Genomic DNA, 16,673 nt, shown 5'->3' with positions numbered 1-16,673 from the left:
ATAACGATAGTAATCGTAGCAAAGTCAGATATGCCCTCTCTTCTTTTTTTGATACCATGACGGGTTACTTTTTTACGGTTAACAGTTGTTTGTGTGTTTTTTCGGTATCTCACAACAAATGAGTGGGCGAGAATTCGTCACCTCAACAAAAGGATATAACTATCCCAAGCTGTAACTTATAGCAAGTTCACCAGTTGGGTCACCTATTATTCACTATTTTTTAGTGTTTATTTCCACTCTTTTGGTCACAGGCACAGTTTTCAATAAGACATGAGTCACCATGTCAATTTGAAGGTCACCAGGGTGACCCAGAAATTGACACAGGGTAACACAGGGCGACCCATGACACGAAATACACTGTGCCCGTAACCAAGAGAGTGAAAATACACATAAAAATCAGTGAATAGTAGGTGACCTGGTGACCCACAGGTGGACTTGCTCTTATAGCCATTGTATTCCAGCCTCCTCCCTTGAAGATTGTGAGGAAAGAAGGATAGTTGTACGTTCATCACAAAAGCATGGAGAAGGTACATCAAAAGAACAACTCAATGGGGATTCAACAGCCTTGTTCACAGCCCCACATGCCCACGGTAAGTTTGAAATTCGTTGCAGAGGAACAGGCACGAGGCAAAGTGGCGTATGTAATGGTCTTTTGGCAAACATTTTCCACAAAACTAGAGAACTCTATCATGGACTTTCAGGCATAGCTTCAAAAACCTCAAGGAAGATACCCCAAAATAAAATCATTTCTTCTACTTGACATGAAGTTGAATGATAGAGAGCATCTCCAATATTTTTCCTTTTTTTTTTTCTCTCTTCAGCGGCTTTGAAGAGCATGTTAATTAAACAAATTTCTCTAAACGTTTCTAGTCTAGCGGCGCAATGGCGGTGTTTGTTGTTGGTATACGTATTTATAAATAGTGCTAGGTAAATTACTTCTCCTATATCAAATTAGGGGTCATTCTACCCTAAATTTCAAGACTTAGGGTCGGACCTGGCCCGACCTAGTCAAAGTCAACAAAATTTTGGGCCTAATAGGGTCAGGCCGGAGCTTAAATATGCTAACCCTTATCCACCCGAAAGACCCGTGCCATTAAGACCGAAAGGGCCAGGTCGGGCCTGCCTTATGAATAGGGCCAAATATGACCGAAATGAGCCTAAAATGGCCTTAATTTGTTTAACAGAAAGAAATACATTATTATTATTATTATTATTCAGAATGTGGCTCAATGGTTATATAGGCAGTATAAAACTCATTATTTTTTGTTGATCATATTTAATATATATATATATATATATATTGGAATTAACTTATAAGTTATAACATTTATAAATATTAGTTAAGGCGGTTATATTCAATTAACTATCTCTCTAAATCTTCCAAAATTAATTGTTGTTTAACAAAGGGAAGAAAAATTAAAGAAAATAAAGCTTAGGAAATCAATTAAAAAAAAAAAGATAAGTTGTATGTTATAGAAAAAAGAAAAACATATTTAAAAAATATAAAAATAGAAAATTATTAGGCTTAATTGGGTGGCTTTAAATGGGCCGGGCCGAGCTGAGTTTCATTTTCATGGCCCATACCCTACTCTATTTGAAAAAAGGTTAGGCTGGCCTGCCTAATGCAAAGGCCGCGTCGGGCTTCGGCCCTATGCGCCCGGAGAGCTTAGGGCTGAAGGGCCAAATGATGACCCCTATATCAAATGCATTACATTTTATATGACAACTTATGTAATATTTAAAATTTAACATGTAAGACTATACCATTATTCTTAATGGTTTGACACCAGCATACTTGACCAAAAAAAAAAAGGGACTTTTTTTTGTTTTGTTTTTTTTTTTTCTCTCTAGCTGAAACCTAGCCGACAGCTAGGGTTACGAGTTCAGTGGTGGTGGCGCCATCGGGTCCTGATCAAGATTCGAGGCTTTGATTCAGTCTTGCTTCAAACACATTTGTGCGTAGTTTTTCGCCGGTTTGGTCGACGAACTCGTGCAGGGGTGGTGTGGCTCGAGTCTTGGCTGTAGAAGATTGCTCAGCCTGATTCTTGCTTTGAATAGATCAGCGGTGTTTTAGGGAACCAGAAAAGGTTTTGCACCAGCTTGGGCTCCTTTGACAGGACCCGCCCCAGATTTCACATTGAAATCCTAAGTGGCTCTGCAGGGCCCACCTTAAAATAAATTCTACCAAAAATTTGGCGGAACTTCCTCTAAAAGTGGACTACCCAAAACCTGTAGAAAGACATTTACACTTCTAAAATAATCCACCCTTATTCTTCTGGAGCCACCCTGCTCCCTAAATCACAACATATCCCATTTTACAAAACAATTTTGAACTTAAGAATATTAATCTCATGAGTTATCAGAGCAATCTAATGCACAGGACATACAAGATGATAAAATACAAGATAAATGATCGATACTTTTTATAATGCGGAAGTTATGACAGCTATGCCTCAACCTCATGTACGCTCGACCTCAAGCTAATCTGGCCTGCAACCTAGGCATTTAAAACAGAAGGGCTCAGGAGAAAAGCATTTGAAAATCGTTAGAGTGAGGGGACGAAAAATAAGTAATTTCGAATGTACAAGTGAAACTTAATGCTTTTCCAAGTTATTCTCTAAAACCTCGCTTGCAGTAAAATTCTTGAAAACACTCTTAATCATCATCTTTACTGAAATCTCAATCACGTAAAATAGAACATCTCGAAATCTCTTTAAAATCTCAAATCCCTCAATTACATAATGATATTTCAAACATCTCATTAAATTATTTAAATCTCAAATCAGATCCCAAAATAGACGATGACTAAAGGGGACTGCCGATTAGTCATCTCATGCCACATGGAGGGGACTGCCGACCAGTGACTCATCGAAGGGGACTGCTGACCGGACGAGGAGGTGATGGTTAGAGGGGACTGCCGACTAACCATAGGTAGTTAGAGGGACTGCCGACTAACTACCGCATGTCATATGGAGGGGACTGCCGACTAGATGATGCATCGGAAGGGACTGCTGACCGGAATATTCTGGAAGGGACTGCTGACCGGAATATTCTGGAATGGACTGCCGACCAGACTATTACATAGAAGGGACTGCTGACCAGGTAAAGCATGCATGCGCTGACTTGTTTACCTCCTCAGTGAACTGGAATCAATCTCTTTAAAATAATTGCTTTCGGAAAGAAACCCGACCTTAATTCAATAAATCCTCAATAATTCACCGAAAGCATAACTTAAGAATATCTCGATAACTCAAAGCTCAACATCTCAATAAATCCTCGAAAGCATAAATCAAATACTCGGTAAATCAATAAATGCTTTCGGAAAGAAATCTCACAATATAACTTCAAAGCTTATAAGTGCGGAGCTCAAAACTCAAGAAATCTCGATAATTCCATCATGCTCAAATATTTGATAAACATTCGTACTTGTATATTCTCATATAAATCGATATTCAAAATCAATCATTCTCATGATATTTTCTTAATTAATTACTTCTCGAAATCATTTCTCAACTCAATAACTCATAAATAACTATCTCGAAAATCTACTAAAAGCCCTCGGGAAGGAATTTCAATACTAACCTAGTAATTCATAAATAAAACTCAATAAAACAAATCTCATAAAACCATAAACTCAATAATTCAAATTATAAATTAAATCTCAATCTGAAAATACTAATATACTGCATGCACAATTAATTTAAAATAAATGTCCACTCACAGTACTGTTTAGGCGACCATGCAAACGGTTTCCCTGAACGAGCAGTAACTCAGTACGTCGCCCTGTACACAATTATAATTTGTGAATAACTATCCGGAAATTAAACATGATTCCCACGTCATATCCTCATAATTCAACATTTTCATTTCTTTTCTGATTCAACCCAAATTTTACCTCTAATACCAATTCATTAATTTAAAGGTTCCGAGGCAGAACGGAGAGATATCCGACGGTCGGATTCTCATAAATCGATAATCGAAATTCTAACTTTTTGAAAATTCATAATCAATTCAAAACTTCTCCAATCTTCACCTAACTCACATATATAAATTCTACATCAATTATAGGATTTAACCAGCTAAAAACATAAGCTAAATCACTGTTCTACGCGCCGCCATGCATCATCTACAGTGGCAGCCGCCAGCCACCACCTCCGATGGCCACCAAAATCCGATTGCACCACCTTCTCATCATTCTAAACATTTTTCTCAACTACCCATCAAACCAGAAAACACCTAGAACTGCTTGAAACATCAAATGCACAGTGGGTACCCAATTTGAATAGTGCTCAAGAAATTCAAACTTTCGATTCGTCAATTTCACTTCGATTTGTGGAAAAAAGCTTGGAGGGATAACATCCATGTCTCGAGGCGCATCGATCAAGCCCAAAAATGCCGCCAGAGATGGCCGGAATCTGGAAAATTTTCCAGAAAACCCTAGCTGCTACAGCGAACTATTGTTAGCTTCAATTCGTTGTCTATGGTGAATGATAGGGTGCAAGGCATATATGGATAGAAACCTTGTTTCAAGGCAAAGAGATTGACACTAATTTCATGGCCATAGGTGGCCGGACGAGGCACCGGTGACGCCGGAAAGTTACATCGGCAAGAAGGAAGAAAGCTGGAAATTTTCGGGGCTTTCTCGAAATGAAAAGTCCAGATTTCTATTTATAGACATGAATTCTACAAAATTACAAAACTGCCACTAACTTAAATCCCTTATAACTTCTTCGTTACAACTCCGATTTTAGCGTGCCACGTGTCCCCGAACTTGGTTTAACGTCCTCTACAACTTTCATCAAGAAAGCTTTCTCAAATTTTGACCTGAACAAAAAGTCAACTATTCAGGCCCCTAATAGTACCGAAACTTAAGTAAAACGTGAGCGTCGTTTATCGTCCAATAACTAGTGAATCAGTCAACGTCTACGGTTTGGGACGTTACATCCCTAGTTTTCGGCCTTGGTCGAGTGTCATGGTGTGGACAAGCGGCGTGCATGTGCTTTAGATAGGAAGCAGCGCGATCGGTCAATTCAGGGAGGCAAGGCGGCGGGCTCATGTTTCTGTGAATTCCTGCACTCGATCTGATGTTGTGGTCAAAAGGTTTGCCGCCGGAGGACATGACGGTGGCGGAGGCAACAGAGCAGCAGTGCAGGGAGGCCCCTCATCCGTTTTCTTGGGTTTAGGCTTGGGCTCAACTTTGGGCTGATGGGGTAGGGGAGCTTTCTTGCTAAGAAAGACTTGATTTAGGCTTAGGCCTTCGGGCTTGGGCTTAGCTCAAGGCAATCTGGGTCCTAATGTATAAGGTATTGAGCCTGTGTGAGGTTCACTACTAGAGAAAACCCATTTAGGGACGAAATCAATTTGTCTTCAAAAGCTGAGAATTCGTCCGCTAAAAAAATTTGAGACAGAACCATTTTGTGGTTAAAGTCGTCTCCTCATCCTCGTTGCCTTTTCAGGCGGGCCCCTATTAGGCCATCCAAGGAGTCGCCCACTCCTAGCTATAGACCTCCGTATGGTCGGAAAATTGTTTGATGAAGGGAGCTGGGTTTAAGCAGTGGGTGTTAGGTAGCGAACCTAATCTTTTGATTAGTACCGTTGGCTGCGTTAACCTGTCATTTTACTCTTTTCCTAAGAAGAAAAGCTTGACTGCGATGCCGCATAGCGGTCATCGTCATTATGAGGCGTTGCCTTACCGCTTGGTGGTTGGTCTGGACCATAGACTCTTGGAGTCTAGACCGGTTTTAGGTCTTTTTCTCGTATGGAGAGTTTGACAAAGTATGGTGCCTGGAGGCTTGACAAAATATGCTTACATATAGAGTATATGTAAAGTTTGCTAATTGTATAAACAATCACAACTAAGCATAGCAAGTCATATATGTGGATCTTATAGCCATGTAACATGCCTAATAGATAGCAGCAAGTGTAATTGGTGTCCATATAAAATTTGGGAGTAGCTCTCAATGAATATATGAAGCATTATGAACTTGGAGCTTAACTAAAGCATGTTGGATATATTCAAGCAAGTTGGATTGTGATCGAGCAAGTTAAGTGTAGTTGAGCGGGTAGGCGCTGTGTGAGCATGCGGGGCGTGGCCCAAGCAAGTCGTAACTCGAACAAGTTTAACTAAGTCACAAGTGTCACAACGTTTCAAGCATGGCATAGTTTGTTTTAAGTGAGTGTCACATTAAATTGATATAAGCATGGCATGTATATAGCATGTACTTAATTAGTAAAGTTGTTAATAACATTTTTGCATTTTTGTAAACATGCTTAAGGGTTGTAGGAGACATGTTAAGGCATGGCAATAGCATGTAATCATAGTAGGTGTGATACTAAAATTGATACAAGTTAGAAGCATGCTTTAAAGATCATTGAAACATAAAAACCATGGCTTTGATATGACAATAGCTCTAAGGGCAAGAGCATAAAAAATGAGATGTAGTGTTTTACTTATCTTATGCCAATTGGAATGGGTTTGAATTGGAATCACCATAAGTACCCAAATCATGTTGGAGTTGTCCAAGCATGACACTTCATTGCTCCAGTGAAGTTTCCGTAGTAGAAGGATGATGATTTCACTAATTGGAGAGGTGATCGGTGATTATGTATCCTTTAATATAAAATGAAGTAAATGATTAGCATATAATATTGTAATAATATTAAATGCTTGTAAAATGTATGTACCGGATAGCAATGGAGTCAAATATAACGAGATTGAGAGAATGAATTGTCTGATATTAGATTCATCTCACAGTGGAGGTATATAAAGAATATTACAAGAATACAATAGGTAAGTATTAACTACGAAATAATTACAATATATTATATTCCTAACATTAAGCCAGGACTCACTCTAAGTCGCTAACAAATGGTAGTGCATTCAAGGGGTGCAATGTAATTTATATAAATGGTAAATTAAAATACTTTTTATATAAGCCATCTAGACACTGATTGACCACATCGAACATGCTCGTGACTATGATATGAATAAGGAGCCAAGTTGCTTGTGCAGCAGACTAATTGAGGCATGCCAATTTTGATAATGATGGAGGCAAGTGAATTAAGCACCAATTAAATGCGTACACGAAAGTTTGCAATGAGCAATATATATGTGTAGCTAAGTAGCTAGATGGTGAGTGCCCGGGATATAGCCTAGATTGTTTAGGCAAAATGCATATGCATACTTCTAGGTCAAATATATGCCAAGGCTCAGTATTGCTGTATAAAGTCTGCGTACGTTTTGGAATGTATACCATACTGACAACATATATGCAACAGCTTATATTTATGTACATATGCCCAAGCCCATAAAATATATAGTTAGAAGCATGAGTATCTTTCAAACTACAGAAGCTAGAAATGCACAGCAATCTTGATGACACCATGTACATAAGTTAAAAGACATATATACATGTGAGGATATGAGAAAGCATGTCTAGCAGGTGATTGATAAGAGAATACTGGGCACACGGTGTCCATAGCTTCGTATACATGTCAGTGAGCCAGATAAATTAAGAGGTAAGAAGAGCTTAACATACAAGTGTATTATGCTATTGATAGATGGCATTGAATAAAGGCATAGCAGATCATGTATGCAATGAAAATATGACAAGTTTAGCACCTATGTCATTTGCAAGGATGTTTAGTCCTTGTGAGCAAGTGGCACATGCCAGTTTGAATTCTATTTCAACTACGTGAAGGCAAAATCGAAGCTGATTTACTGTGATCATGAGATAGGTAACCATATTAACACAGATACGTGATGTATGTTTGTGATGGGTGATTGTCTACTGCTAGTATAAAAACTAAATAGGTTGATTGCAACTTCAAAATATCATCAATCACCGGACATTAGTAATGTAATAAAAAGCTCATATCAAAGTGCATACTCAAAATGTAGGAGTACTGATGCTTAATCACAATTGCAAATGAGCTTTAAGCAAGCAAAATAAGCCAAGTAGGACAAGCTTGGTTTATGCAATGACTGAAAAGAAATTTTCGTTTTTGAAAGACCCCAATATTTTCCTTGTTTACCAAAGAAATGTCGACCGAAATTTTGAGAATTTCGCGATATTTCCGAATTTTTCTCAAAATATTCGAAATTTGCTAGAATTCCTGAAATTCTTGACAACTTTTATTTATCACGTGGCCCCGCCTAGAGGTGGCAAATGGACCACAAAGCACGAGCACGGCACGGGCCCGGCACGCTTAAAAGCAGCCCGGCCCGGCCCAAGTCCGTTAGTGGCCCGGCATGACCCGAGCACGTTAGAATAACGGGTCGGGCTGGGCCTAAGAATATTGGCCCATTGGCCCGGCCCAGCCCAAGCCCGTACTGTGCCCGGCACGGCCCGAGCACGACATATTGTGGGCCGGCCCGTTACAAACACAAAATTTCATTTTTTTAAAGAAAAAATATTAAAAAGCTATAATGATGAGATTTGAATATGAGACATTTTTATTTAAAATCTCATGACAATTCCACCAATACTTTCTTTTATATTGTCAAAATAATGAAACAAAACATTATATCCTTGTTTTGACATAAGTATTTTTTCTAATATTTATTAATAAAGACTAATCTCATAATAATATAACTATAGAATGAATGAAAGAATAATAGATACTAAATCTTTATTATATTAATAAAGATTAATCTCACAATAATATACTAAAAACAATATATTTTGATTTTTTTTTTCTTCTTTCTTTCTTATAGTGAAATATAAAAAATTATTAGAAATCTAATCTTAAAAAGCTAAGATTAAGAAAAACGTTGTAGAACTTAATTTATTTTAATTTTCTAAATAGTAAATAGTTAAATAAAATTAATTTCTATTTGTTCAAATTAAGATTTTAAAATCGTGTTTTATAGTGGGTAGGCACGAACACGGCCCGTTATTGACCCGGCACGAGCACGGCCCGACACTATATGGGCTCGGGCCATGGGCCGGGCCGGGCTTAATGTTTAAGTAAATGGGCTGGCACGAGCCCGGCACAATAATAAATGGGCCGGCCCAAGCACGGCACGAAGCACGACTAGGCCCTCTTAAAATGGGCAGGGTCGGGCCGGCCCGTTTGCCACCTCTAGCCCCGCCCAATCCTCAAGGCCCACGTGCCCAACTGAGACTTGAAATTGCAAACAAAAATTTATCTGATGCGCAGTCCAAGAGTCGAACCCTGGTTGCTCATGGAAAGTGATAATGACTCAACCAATCTTGCAACAAAGCCACTTGCGTATTTGTTGCATCTTTTAATACGAGAAGGTGATCAGAAAATTATGGTAAATTTGTAATCAATAACCATTTTAGGATTAAATATTTTTTTACCACCAATTCTCAATTTGGAATACCAACATTTCAAATATTTTACTTTAGAAGAAAAAAAGAACATTTTCATTGAATTTATCACACAATTCAAGTTCCGTAGCTTCATGCTTCATACCTTTCTTCTAAAGTAAAATATTTGAAATATTGGTATTCCAAATTGAGAATTGGTGGTAAAAAAATATTTAATCCTAAATTGGTTATTGATTACAAATTTACCAATAAAACAGACTACATAAATCAAAACCTAGTAATATTAAATTTAGTAATTTTTATTACTTTAGTTTGTTTTATTGGAGTAATTAATCATATTCACTATTTCATCTATTATAAAAGTTGAAAAACACTAAGAGTATTAAATTAAATATCAAGAAATGTTAGACGACTCAGCATATGCTACTTCACCTTAAATTACTACAACTCAAAATCTAACAATATTTATTCAACATTTTCGTTTGAAATAAAGTAGATAATTGATCAAATAAACATATGCAAAAGTTTCATTCAAAATTTCTAAGTTTTTCTTTAAATTTCCATCATTTTTCTCCAATATATATCGATATCGATATTTCCTCGATATTTCCATCGAAATTTCAATTTTTCGGACTGTCGATATATCCTCTATATTCGATATTTTAGTCCTTGGGTTTATGATAGAGTTAATAAATAACCATACATTTGAGGTTAACCATGTGCTGTGAATCTCACTGTCAAAGTATACAGAGCATAAACAAAGCCATGACAGATATATGGGGCAAATACATGATGTTGTTCATGCGTATCAATAAATTATAGCATAGTAGATCATGTGGTTGTCAGTTTGACATGTATCATGTATGTACACATAATCAACTTAGTGTACGCGTGTAATCAAATCATGGATATGGGGCACATGCGTGTGCGTAGGTGATAGGGTGTTCAGCTATTCACTGAAGCACAGAACGAAAGTCTGAACGCAACAAGCATATATATTTTGATTAACGCTCGACTTGAAAATATGGGCACAATTGCATGTGAAAACAAAAGGGACTTTGTTTTTCATCAAAGTGCTGCAGGTCCGAGTGAAGACTCATTGTGATGAGCAGCCCTTGGATAGTTAAAAGGATCGGAAAGATTGTAACGGCAATGAATTTTGGGTGGTGGGTGTCCAGAGGCTCAAAGAGTGCCTTTCCGAGTAGTCGGCCTAGTCTGTCATTAGTCGAACGAGGTAAGGATTCGATGCCATGTTGCCGCTGTGAGTCCCTTTTGGTCATGCCTAGGGATTATGGTCGACAGAGTCTCTTGGCGGAATCAAAGCTTGGCGAAGTCGATTGGTAGAGTTTTGCTTGCACCTGTGTCGCTTGGTGGTGCAGCTAGCGGTGAAGCTTGGCAATGAACCTTAGCGGTTGTCACTTGGCAGTGAACCTTAGCGGTTGTCGCTTGGCGGTACACCCTAGCGGTTGACATAGTTGCAGCTTGGCAGTAGGCGCTAGCCTTGCTGGGCGCTAGCGAAGGCCGGTGCTAGCGGTAGACGCGAACCTTGCTAGTGGAGGATGTGCTAGTGGTAAGCGCTTGTGCCGCTTAGGCGAGCTAACTCATTGGCATGTTGCTCCGCTAGTGTGCTAGACACTAGACGCTTTGTTTGGCGGAAGCTTTGCTTGGCTGTTGGCGGATGTTTGCGCCGCTAGACTAGCTAAGCGCTAGGCGCTGTGTGCTAACGGTTGGCGCTGCGGTGATTGAAGCTCGGTGCTGGCGCTGCGGTGATTGACACTCAGTGCTGGTAAGGAATTGATGCTCCATTGCGCTATGCGCTAATGATGATGGAAGAAGATTGGTGCTTGGCGCTGCTGTGACTGGCGCTTAGCGCTATTGTGAATTGACTCTCAGGGGAAGGATGAGAGCGTAAAGGGAAGAACGACGTCTTGAAGCTGATCGAAGGCTGTGTTGGTGAAAAAGGGATAGATGAGGGTGTAAATGGATGTCCAGAGTAATGTTCTGGGTGTACAAAGTGATGTTGACAGTGTGACTCTTTAGCGGTGCCTGCATAGCGATTGGCAAAGCGCCAAAGATTGGCGTTGTTGCAATCCGCTAGCGATGGTGGTAAAGTTGCAAGCGCATGGGTCTAGCGGAAGCTGTTGTTGGGCTCACTGGCCGCTAGCCTCGCTAACTCTGGTTGGTGCCGGTAGACTCGCTAGGAGTCGAACTTTATTTTTTTATTATTATTTTTTTAACTCTGGTTGGTGCCGGTAGACTCGCTAGGATCAAGTGGGCCGATGGAGTCCCGCCGGCCCTGAGGGCTAAAAGCCTGGCCCGGCCCTTTAAAAAACCCGCAAAAGCCCGCCTCGGTGGGTAGTGGGCCGGCCCGCAAAAACCCGGCCCGGCCCGTAAAAGCCAGTAAAATATTATATATATGTGTGTGTGTGTGTTTATATATATATGTAGATATGTGTGTGTGTTTATAAATATATATATATAGACACATATAGATATATATATATATATATATTTATGTGTTTGTTTATATATATGTGTGTTATATATATATATATATATAGATATAGATATATATATATGTGTGTGTGTGTGTGTGTACATAGAGATATATATTTATGTGTGTGTTTATATATATTGTGTGTGTGTGTGTGTGTCGGTGTGTGTTTATAAACATATATATGGAAGGTTGTAGAATCAATGAGAAAAAATGGCTAGTTGGGCCTTCTGTTACTATCTTCTTTTCCTTGAGCTTGCTATTTTTTTTTTGCAATATGTGAAGCTTCCAAATGTATATATATAGAAAAGATATATATGCATTACCGCATAATAAATATATATATATATATAGATATATGTGTGTGTGTGTGTGTGTGTGTGTTTATATATATATATATATATATATATATCAATGTGTGTGTGTGTGTGTGGAACTTCTTATACTTCTATATAAAATATGTGCTAATGTGCATGTATATATTCTACATATTGGTTGACCAATCCGATCGGATTCGAAAATATCGTGAAATTGGCTAATTTTTTTACCACACTAATAATTTATTGTAATAAACTCATCAAATGGTCGGTTTTTCTATTTTCTTTGAATTGATAGGGGTTGCTCTTTGGAGTGTATGATATATAAATATAAGTTTATAAGAGTAACTACGTTTGACCTAGTTGATCAAATTCGAAACGAGAACCAAATTCGCTGGATTTTCTACAACCACCATAAAACATTACAATCTCTCCATCAAGCTGTTGGTTTCTCCGAATTCATTTTCCACTTCATGGTTGCTTTAGAATGAACATAAACAATTTAAACGCAATGTATAAGTCATATAACTTTAGGAATAAAATTAGTATAGTCCAATGTGTTTGTAATTAAAATTAATTTTTTTTTTATTTTATGTCCACGCACATCCATCGATGGAATATATACAAACGTGATGTGAAAAAATAAGCACGTTTCGCGGTTGCCACGCCATCGGTCAACCAATAAAATATATAAGTGACTACGGTTGACCAATCCGATCGGATTCGAAAATATGGTGAAATTGGCTAAATTTTTTACCACAGTATAATTTATTGTAATAAACTCATCCAATGGTCGGTTTCTCATTTTCTTTGAATTGTTATATGTAGCTCTTTGGAGTGTATGATGTATAAATATAGATTTATAAAAAATTAGTGTCTTTAAAAATTTATTTATCAATAAATTAGTATCTATATATAAATATAGAATTTTTTTGGTACAATATAGTTATATATATATCTGTTATCTTTGGTTGTATTTGATCATTATCCATTGAATTTCCAAAGCTTGATTAAAAAAAAAAAAAACTTGTGTCTTTAAATATTTATTTATAAATAAAGCCCGCAAGGCCCAGCCCAAAAAAGCCCGCAAGGCCAAGCCCGGCCCTGCCCCAAAAAGCCTGCAAGGCCCTCTTTATATGGACGGGTTTGGATCCTTTGATTTTTAATAAAGCTCGGCCCGGCTAGGCCCGCAATTATTTAAAAATATAGCAAGGCCCTGCCCTGCCCGGCCCAAGCCAAATATGAATGGGCCGGGTCGGGCCCGGCTTGGCCCGTTGACGACCCCTAGCTTGACGTTAGAGCTTGACTGTGGGCATTACATGTACTTCAAAAATTTAACCATCTCTCCCCACAATTGGTTTATATATATATACTGGCAGGGCCCGCCCACTTTGTATGTGGAGAGAAGTTAAAGGTAGTGGGAAAATTTTTCATACAACTACCACATTTTCTGCATTTTTTTTTTATTTTTTATTTTTTTGTTTCTATTTTGCAATTTACTATATTATCTCTATTGATTAATTATATTTCATAGTTTTTTAATATATAAGGGTTAAATTGGTATTTGTTTTGGAGAGCAAGCTCTCTTTCCTTAATAATAGTATGTACTAGTTTGCAATGACATGCTCTGCATGTATACAAAAAATTTTCGTTGTTAAAAAAAAAATTAGAAAAGTGGATAGTTGTTGCAGAATAAATAGATTCAGTGATACTGTGATAGTTATTATAGAGAAAAAATAGAATGAGAGAAAAGAGGGAGTTGTGAGAGAGTAGACTTTTACAGCCCGACTTTTGAAAAGTGAAAACACTATTCTATTCTACTGCGTGATAGCTGGACCAGCTGTCTAATTTTTCTAGCCACTACCACTTTTTTCCGTAGTAAGTGGCCATACTAAAATAACAAAATAAACCCGAAAACTAAAAACAAAACAGAACAAAAGGAAGGGTCATGTACATGTTGTATGTTTTTGTACTCGACAATCTCACCATCGTGAGATATTGGCGTATTGCATTGCACTCGTAACGTTAAACGTCTTGAGAGTACTGTGGCTTTATACATACATGGGCTGTATCAAATGAAAACAAAACAAAAAAACAAACAAAAAAAAAACTTTTCAAGCCCGGAGGTGGATCGATTTGATTTAATTTTGTGCCAGACCACTACTACCCTCTTCAATTCGCGTTAACATCATCTCCATGTTGCTTACAGAAACCAAGGTCTCCTTCAAATCCTTTGCTACCTGCTCCCTCATCATACACAACAATCTCTGAAGATAGTCATCCAACTCAAGTAGTTCGTCGGCGTATTCATACTTTTTGTAGCTCGCCCCTTGAGGAACCTTGGAGCACTTGTCGACCAGCTCGATACCTTTCTCCAGTTGCTTCCTCAAATTGTCTAGTTCCTCCTTCGGTAGATGCAATAACTTGTTATAATCTGATATTTCTTCCATGAGTGGTTGGAAGGACCTAACCGTCGATTTCAAATCTGCCAAGACGGGACTGAACCTCGTTTTCCCATTCAATTGTACATAAACTTCCAAAACAAGGGATTCAAGTAGACGGCAAAATACATGCTCCAGCTCCCGACCAGCCCCTCCTCCTCCTCCGCTGCCGACGTGACCATTGCCATCGGTTTTCTCCTGCTGCACTTTGAGTAAACCACACAGTCTTCTCTCCAAAACATTCTGTCTGTCGCGTATTGTCCTAGCAACAAGCAAGAGCTCCATTATATCTCTTTCTTCCTGCAGCTTGAGTATGTATAACATTTTTCTGAGAGACCTATCCAATTGAGCTAGTTGGTCGGAGTAGTTACTCTTCATGCAGTGGTAGTTCCATATTCCAACACTTGATAGCTTGGCAACCAGCTTCACTCCCTCCTCCATCTGTCGCTCAAGATCTTGTATTTCCTCATTTGGAAGGAGATGATGAATTTCCGCATCGTGCTGATCTCCTCTCTGTCGATTGATTCGTGGTTGCAGAGAGACTAGCGTGAATTTGAGATCTTCGAGGAGGGAGGTGAACTTTGTACTCCTGCCTGTTGCTGTCTTAACACCATCAAAAAGCTGATTATACAGCGGTCCTCCGATCAGCTTGGCCGGCATAGCTATGACTTTGACTTGGATTCAAACCAGTTTTGCTCGATGGTTCGGCTGTTGAGCAATGGCCTCCCTTTCCTTTTAAGTAAGAGATTAGGGGACCCAGACGTGGCCCATTTCGTAATGGCTAAGATATCAAAGAAGAGACGGTCACGTTACTTCGCAGTTTAAGTAATTGTACATACTTGTCCGGTCATTCTATAGGTAATAGATTGGGTTTGTGTATGGCTTATGCGTAATGGCTAAGATAAGATGATGACCAGAGAGCGATGTGACATCCAAATATTTTATCATATAGCGAGCCCCAACTGAATTTATATATTCTCTTCCTTTTTATTTTTTTGGATAGAACGCGTGTAAAACTGTAAATCGAATGTCAAATTAATTCATCAGTCAAATAGACATATAGATGACCTGAGTGGCAGAGACAGAAATTAACTAATATCAAAACATAAAAAGACCTTGAAAAATAACAAGAAATTTATGATTAAGTTGAGAGTCGATACATAGGCCTTTCTATTTTACAAGAGTTTTCCAAATCACTAAAAAGTAACAACGAGTGACGGAACTAGAACTTCATCTTAGATGAGGATTTTTCGAAATTGAAAAGAAAAAATTTTAGAACTCAAATTATATATCAAAACTTAAAATTTCTGATAAAAAAATTTGATAGCAATATTCTAGAAATAAGATTATTTAAGATAAAAATATTGTTAAAATTATATCAAGTTCATAATAGCAAGCCACAAAAAAAAATAGTAAGACTAATAGTTATTAGCGCTGTAAGGTAGAATTAAACCTTTGGAAAAAATTTAAACAAAAAGTACTGAAACCTTTGGAAAAAATTTGTCAAAAAGAATAGTAATATTAATAGTTATTAATGTTGCAAGCTAGAATTAAACCTTTGGAAAAAATTTAAACAGAAAGCATTGAAGGTAGCCAGAATCAAACCATGGACTTGTAACGTATCATGACAAAGCCAAGACCACTGCACTATGCTAGTTGCTTGTGATTCTTTGTAACCTAACTACTTTTATATTAAAAGCTTATTGGGTCACGGGACCCAGCGTGCCCCAATGTGGCTCCGCCACTAGATGACCCAATATAACCTACTAAACTCATATATTAGATATTTTTTAATGACTACATGTAAATCACTCATAAGCAATTTCACAACACACGCTATTATATGCTTGTTTTTCAATCTCTTTTCCACTAGATAGCTCACAACTTGTTAGACCAAGAGGTCTTTTATTCAATTGTAAAGGGGCTAAAGCTAAGTAACTAATAGAAATGAAGGATAAGGAAAAAAAAGTCCAGTAAAGGGATTGTATTAAGAATACATATAGTGTTTTTTTTTTTTTTTTTTTTTTTTTAAAAAAAACCCCACCCCATTCCCACCCTTGATGGGGTTCGAACTCCTGACCTCTTATATATGAGACCAAAGCCTTACCACCCTACCAAACACACA

Source organism: Rosa chinensis, chromosome 7 (genome assembly GCF_002994745.2).
Source record: "Rosa chinensis cultivar Old Blush chromosome 7, RchiOBHm-V2, whole genome shotgun sequence".
Taxonomy (NCBI): domain Eukaryota; kingdom Viridiplantae; phylum Streptophyta; class Magnoliopsida; order Rosales; family Rosaceae; genus Rosa; species Rosa chinensis.
Note: the sequence above shows the minus strand (reverse complement) of the source record.